At 40.5% G+C, this 7,661-nt stretch overlaps 1 protein-coding gene across 1 annotated transcript in view; it reads right to left on the reverse strand.

The window, feature by feature from the left end:
* Positions 1 to 7,116, reverse strand: part of VIT (vitrin) — a 52,441-nt gene extending 45,325 nt beyond the window's left edge. The window contains exon 1 of the mRNA XM_063124276.1: positions 7,042 to 7,116. The gene's annotated coding sequence lies outside the window, so the exon portion shown is untranslated. The remainder of the gene's footprint in view (positions 1 to 7,041) is intronic.
* Between the last annotated feature and the right edge of the window lie 545 nt (positions 7,117 to 7,661).

The following is a 7,661-nucleotide window of genomic DNA, read 5'->3' on the forward strand; positions in this document are numbered from 1 at the left end:
AGTTCAGATTTGCACAGGTGAGTATTGTTGAATGTGAACACAAGCTAAAAAAAATTGTGAATCTTTCTTGAGAATTTGCATTCAGGGTTGCAAACAAGGCATATTGGCATGAGTTGGTAACGTGAATGAAATTCTTGTGCATGCCTTGTCCTGATATCATCATCTTCAAGGTGTAGCCCTCTTGTGTTTTCCTACCGCTTCTTCCAACTTTTTTCTTGCCATGAAAAAAATCCATTAAGGAGAGACGGAATAGCTGCATGCTGCCTTTTGTTTTGCAGCAAAAGGAGCCTGCAGTCTGGAAGCAGAGTCTATGAAATGACTGGCAATGGCTGCTTCCTCCTTCTTAGGCTTTACAGTACGGCAGCCTCCCCCAACCTGGTGTCCTCCAGATGTTTTGGATTTTGACTCCCATCAGCCCCAGCTGGCATGGCCAATGGTCAAGAACTAGGAGTTGCAGTTCAAAACACTTGGCACCAGGTTGGGCATGGCTGCTCGGCTGCATCTGTCCTGGCCATTCTTCTGCCAGTTGTTACTACTCTCATGCTAGTAACATCTGAAGTAGGGCATCATGTCACACTGCAGAAGCTTCTTCATGTTTCAACCCATTACTGGAAGTAGTGCTTCAACTTACCCCTAGGGACATCTCACTCCATCAATCTTCCTACTCTGCAGCCAGTGTGCTTAAGTGAGAAATGGGAGACATTCATGTAAACTCATACCAAGAATTGCAGTCCAAGCCCCTGACTCCTACCCCACATTGACTCCACCATAACATATCTTGCACTAATTTAAAAGCAAAGTGAATGCTTTTCTTTCAGTTAAAGGTATCTGTGTGTGTTGGGGGTGGGGACACACACAATTGCTCTAACACATAATTCTCCAATGGATGTGTTGGCCTACAACTCCCATCTCCTTATCCACTGGCCATACTGGCTGGGCCAAAGCATCTGGAAGAACTCAGGTTAGGGAAGCTTGCCTGCAATATGTTATCAATAGTGAAAAATATGCTCCACCTGCTGCAGTGGTAGAGCACATGCTTGGCATGTGTGAAGTCTCAGATTTGATTCCCGTCAATTCTAGGAATTCACATGAATAAGATCTTTAGTAAGGTATCCCTGAAAGTCAAAAAAACAACAACATGGCCAGTAATTTACCAGGGACAGGTACCTCAGAATTAGGGCTGCATTTGGAAAACAGGGGAAGTGGGAGCATATGCAGCAATATGGTAGGAGGATGCTAAATGACAACTTGTCCCTTATCTCTGTTACTAGTGTGAAGTAATATGCGTAAAATTACTTGAATGGCACCTGGCAGGAATGGAATCTTACAGGTCCTTTCTTTGGCTCCTTGGAACATTCAGACCCATTAGACCACCAAAGGTTCATGCAAAGTTTAAGTTGTTTAATAATAGTGGTGTGTTGTTGTTTTTTAAAAAAAGTTTGGTTAGTTAATATTTACTATAACATTTTTGATGGCATTTGAGAATGCCATGACCTTACTAGCCTGGAGTTGGATTTCCAGCCTGACATAGGGTGCAAATCATGGTTGTTGTGGATTTTCAAGGGATTTATTTATTTATTAAATTTTCATACCACCCAACTGTGACTATTTTAAAATGTAAATTAAAGATCTTTGGCTCCTGACTTGTTGGTTTTGGTGTGTTTAGTTCAGATTACTATTGTTGTATTTTAATTGCTTTAGTGTGCAATGGTATGATTTAATTTAAGCCGTACCGTCTTAGTACTTTATTAATATTGTAAGAGTCTCTGTGCTCCCTTTGGAGAAAGGATGGAGTATAAGAATTCTAGCTAGCTAGCTAAGATAAGCTAGATAGATAAGGGAACAATAGGATAATCAAAACAATAATACACCTGATGAAAATATAACAATATTAATTAAAACATTACAAATATTAAAGAACCAGTAGTAAAACTGATAATAAAGACAACAAATTAAAGATTATATGCTGTGTGGAAGGGAAAGGTCTTAGCTTGATGTCTAAGGCCATGGCTAGACCAGGCCTATATCCTGGGATTGTCCTGGGATCATCCCTGAGTATCCAAATGACACACAGGGGATCCCGGGAGCAGGCAGGGACGACCCCTCCAATTGATTGGGATAATCCTTAGGTCTAGGTAAGGCCTAAAAGAGCAATGTGATGGTTCCTGGATGCGCATCCCAGAGACCAGAGGAGTGTTTAGATTCCCCCTTCCATGTTTGGAGACTGCACTCTGACCTCAGAGGGCGCAGTCGGAGATCTACCCACCTCCCCTGACCCCTTACAACTGGCATGGAAAGAACCATGCCGGCTGCCCCCCAGAAACCTGACCTTGGAAGGGGGGAAGGGAGGTGTTCCAGTGGCCAGGGAGAAGGGAATACCAGAGAGGCCAGGATAGAGTTATCCTGAGCTTCCTCCAGCCTCCTTTCTTTCCCCTCAGAAGCTCCTTTTCTAGCTGGGTTGAAAAGCCCATCTAGCAAAATCTGCACGACAGGGAGGCGAAGATCATCTCTGTGGCTCCATCCACCCTGCATTGGATGACTGGATGCCTCCAAGTTTATGGGCTCCAAAGATGCAATCGACAGGATTCTAAATTTATATAATGAAGACGCCAGGCAGCTCTCACTGGGAACAACATTCCACAGACAGTGGGGTCACTACAGAGAATGTCTTTGGTAGCCACCATTGTGGGTGGTGGACACCTGGAGAAGAGCCTCTGAAGTTGATCTTCATAGTCAGTCCTCTATCACAATACTCCTATTAAATCCCCCAAACTCCACAGGGTAAGGTCATCTCAGTCAAATAATAGTTTACTGTGCATAGATTTGTCATGTCAAAGGATGTGACCCAGAATATCTGAGCCAATTAGGAGGTGACAAAAAACAAAAACAACGACACAAATTCACAGAAGATTAACTCAGTTATTTAGCAAAATGTAAGTGAGAGTATGGCTCAGCTACTGAATAGTCTATAGATTGGTTAACTGGGGACACTTGACATATAAATTAGGGCATATTCATTTCTAATGCTCATATTTAAACTGACGGGCATAGTTTGGTCTATGTTACATCCCCCACCCCCAAACCCGCCTTCAGACTTTTTGACAGCTTTCTAGCCTCCAGGAATAACATTCCCTTCCCTGCATTTGGCATTACTTCCAGCTGGCCGATGTTATTATTGCACTCAGTTAAGTGAGAATTATTTTGTTAATTTCTGTGCATCACAAATGAGCACACAGGTGCTCTAGGAAAAGGCGTTGCTTCTTTCCGTGTGGAAGAGCTAATGTTCTCGAATACAGAGCACAAGATATTTACGCAGGGTAATTGGCTGAGCCAGGAAATAAAGGGTCTCGCTTGGAACCTGCATTTTTGTATGTCATATGTTTACGAAACATCACTGAACATATGTCTTTGGGGAAACTGCAACTAATAAAAGGTTTGTCTGCCTTCAGGTTTGGAAAGGGGTCCTTTGGGAGTGTGAGGAACTGATGCTTACAAAATAGTCCTCAAACAGAGCACCGGCTTTAATCCTTCTCCCCTGGTAGCATCCCTGATATCTACACACAGCTCTCACCATATTTGCAAGCAGGTATAACTTGGCTGGCAGCTGGCCAAACCAAAACAACCACAGCTCAGCAGTAGTTTCCACCGCCTAAAGGACTTCACCTCTCAGCCTGAGAACTTGTGGTCCCAGAAGACAGACTGAATATTCCAACTATGGGGGTAGTAAAATATAAGGGACTGCAGCCTGCTAGATACTTTGATTCCAGCAGAAACATCACATGATGAATTGCAGTTTTCAAAAAATAAAATACACATCTAACATCAATAGCTCATTAGACAACTTAGATGCCAAATCACCCAGACCAATGGAATGCATAGGATTAGCTTTGCCAGGAACAATACATGAATACAATTTCCCAGCTATTGCTCCCACAAATGCTGCATTTTTCCCCCAGTGGAATTTGTGTGGGACTAGCATATGTTGGATTGTGCCCAATATATTTAGCATTGTGCAAAATGTGCTCTTCAGAGGAGAGCACTAACAATCAGTGAAAATCTTGGAATGTACATATACTAAGGTATGAACACATCCTACAAGGGTTCCAAAAGGTGCAGTATAGTTTATTTTACAGGATTGTAAATACCATTTTAAAAATAACTCTTATGGTTAGATAGTAATTTCCACCAAGAGATCAACTGGAGCAATTCCTAGGTCTTTTTCTTATTAGACTGTGGGCTGCCTTGTGGGCCTACTGAAAAGTCACTGGGATAATTACTTGGGACTTGGAAGAATAGGGATTCCTTTACTAGCTTCTTGACTATTAAGGTTTAGAGCTTCTGGATTGATTGCTGTGCCTGGGAGTCCAGGTCATGCCAAAAACACCTTTCATAAGTTACATCTACTGAGAAGATTGCAATCTTTTTTATCAATAAAAAAAGTTCATTTATACCTTTGTAACATCAGCTATATTACTTTCATGTGCTACGCACCTTAACTTACCCTCGGAAACATCAGCTGGACTATTGTGGGAGCCTGCATCCCCACAGCAATTCTGTTCTCTTCCCCACTCAATTCAATTTGCTGATTTCAATCCATAAAGGTTGCAACACCATTAACATAACTTTTCTCCGTTGCCCATTATAAACTCTATGGCTGTCTAAAGGTGCCTTTTTAACAGTATTACCTATGTGCCATGTTCAGATACCCAAGGTGCACAGAAAGTCATTCCCTATGGCTGAAACTGCACATTAGTTAGCTACCACTCTTCAGAACTCCATATAGGGGCTGCTTTCACAGAGAGAAAACAGCAAGCTAATAATCTACTGCTAGCTCTGTTTAGCAATGCTGCTTTAAGAATATGATCAAAACAAGTGGCTTTTAAAGTGCCTAATATTGGCAGGTTTGTCCAGATGTTTTGAAGATGTTTTTGCTTGGCTTATAGTTCTCTGGGGTTCAAAGACATTTCGACAGTTTGATGGCTTCTAATACAAATTGCTACTCTTAACTAAAGAAAATTTTGAACCCTGAACTGAAGGAGGACCAGAACTATCTTTCTATCCCAGCCTCCCCCAACCTGGTGTTCCCAATATATGCTGATCTACAACTCCCATTATCCCCAGTCTTTGAAATGGGCCTTTAAATGGAGCATTTCTCTAAGCCCGATGAGATGGCTTTGAATTTGCCCATAGTACAAAAAATAAAAAAATAAATAAAAAATCAATCCACTTTAAGCAACAGGTGGCAAACTTTCCAAATGCCAGTAGCAACATCAAGGCAATAACTTTGTCCATGTGAAACAGGAAAGTAAGGCGAGAACAAAAACGAACAAAACAAAAATCCAACTACTCTAAATTACACGATTACTAACCATGAACTGAAATATTCAGTGAATTAATTCAGGCTGAATTCGAATACACAGTAACATGGTCCATGGACTGCTTTAGACTGGCCCAAGTCCTAGTTATTCAATTAGGGCTGATGTTTTACTGCACAACCAGATATCTGAAGCCACTGCAATTTGTATAATTTCCACACACCATGATATACATATTTCACTATGTGCATCAACCCCTCACTTCAGCCTTTCTTTGGGGTCACATTTAATCAACTTGCTAGTGATGTTTCCTGCATTTTTACTTTTACTCGTTTTTTTAATAAGAGGAAGAGCAAATCTATTTCTTTTTATTACCGAACGATCATCCTCTGCCAAGCAATTTGTCAGATCAGATTAAAATGAGAAACAAGCCTGTTCAAAATCTGGTTGCAATCTGCAGGCAGAAAATAGCACCGCATTATGATGCCGTCAGTTTTGCAATTTGAGTAATAAACCTTATCTGTGTTTCCTTTAATCTAACTGTGAACTGAATGTTGAATTACCCTCTGGTCTGTCTAAATGAGGTTTTCAGGAACTTTACTCTGTGTTCTATATTCAAACACATATTTTTGTTTTATTTTTACTGTGGCACAGCTAAATGCAAGCTGTCTGATTATGGCTGCTGTAAAATTCCATTTGAAAATCTTGTGACTTTGACTGAATTCCTTTTGCTGCAGTTTGACATGCTAATGAATGGTGGCATTTTCTGATTTGCCACTTGGGGACTTTTTTGTTTTTTTCCAATTATTGCAGAAAGAAAGAAAAAGAAAGAAAGACACCCATAGGACACCCCCCCCCCAAAAAAAAACCCTGTAATTCTTTTATTGCTCCAAAAGTGCTGCAGTATCAACCAACTTTTCAGAACTTTTTCGTTCTCTGAAATTTTGCTTGCAGCAGTCAGTACATGTTGCTACTGGCCTGACACAAATCACATCGTAGATACTTATCAAGAATCCAATCTCTCTAGGAGAAGGTGAGCTGCTGTGACAGGCTTGATATTGCTAGTCCTTTTCAAAGTCTTAAGAGCATAGCACCCATTCAACACAAAAGGATATTGGGGTGGGGGAAGAGAAGGAAAGTTTGAGCAAAAGACAGACTGACTACTACGGTTTATACACAAATCTATCAATCCTCTCTCTCTCTCTCTCTCTCTCTCTCTCTCTCACACACACACACACACACACACGTACGTTATGTAATATATCCAGTGAGACAACTGAATCTCCAAAACAGGGAAAAATATTAGTGCACAAAGTTACTCCAATATTTGTACAATTCTTGTATAACAAGTATTAAGTGTAGAGTGCAGAGAAAAAGAGGGAGGAAATCAAACTCATACCTTAGAAAATGAATATGCATTTTAAAGCACTATATACATTGAATTCCTAGTGCCTTGCTTGTAGAAGAAATTTGAGGGAGTCAAGTGATATTTATCAAAGCTTTGTGGGCACTGTTCGCATGTGTATGTGTTTGTATACTTTGGAGCACATCAGTAATGAATAGAATAAATGGGAATTATATCACAATTTCACCTTACAGACATTTCATATCCTTAGGACATTCCCTAACATGCAAAAAACTGAATTATCCAATATATAGAATTATCCTTTCTCTCCCTTTGAAAATTAAATCTATGAATGAATTATAGGGAAACAATCAGTATTACCTTGCTGGAGATGTGTAATTGTCTAAATTCCTTTTTCTGCAACCAGTATGTCTGGGCAACTTTTTCCGAACTTTTTCTGCACCACAAGCGTCAGATAAGCAAGAAAAGGAGTCCAGGGCACCTTTTCTCTTTCTCATCAAACACTCCCGTCAAGCTCCAAGGACACATCAAACTCTCTCTCTCTCTTTCTTCACCAACACAGAGCTCCTTACATTGATGTAGTTGCTGAATTAGGCGGTGCTCTTTCAAATTTCTTCTCCCTCCCACTTTTTCCCCCTAGTGGGGATTTTTAAAAAAATATTGTGGGAACTAAATTGGCATCTAACATTTTAATCCGGAGTATCAAGCTTTAAGGAAAGCCAAGACTAGTTTGCCTTTATTTTGGTTCCATTCTGTGGGGTGGGGGGGGGTGGGGGGGTGCATGCGTGTGCATTTATTTTCATGCTACTGAAACTGTTACTTAGACATTTCTTTGATAGGAAAGGGATTACATATATATATATGCATGTTAAGATTACAAGTGCATATTGATTAGAATCTAATTATTATGAAAAGGCAGAAGAGGCAAGCAAGAGACACGAGAGAAAATAATTGTTTCTTACCAACAAAATAGCCCTTGT

This window comes from Elgaria multicarinata, chromosome 4 (genome assembly GCF_023053635.1).
Source record: "Elgaria multicarinata webbii isolate HBS135686 ecotype San Diego chromosome 4, rElgMul1.1.pri, whole genome shotgun sequence".
NCBI lineage: Eukaryota > Metazoa > Chordata > Lepidosauria > Squamata > Anguidae > Elgaria > Elgaria multicarinata.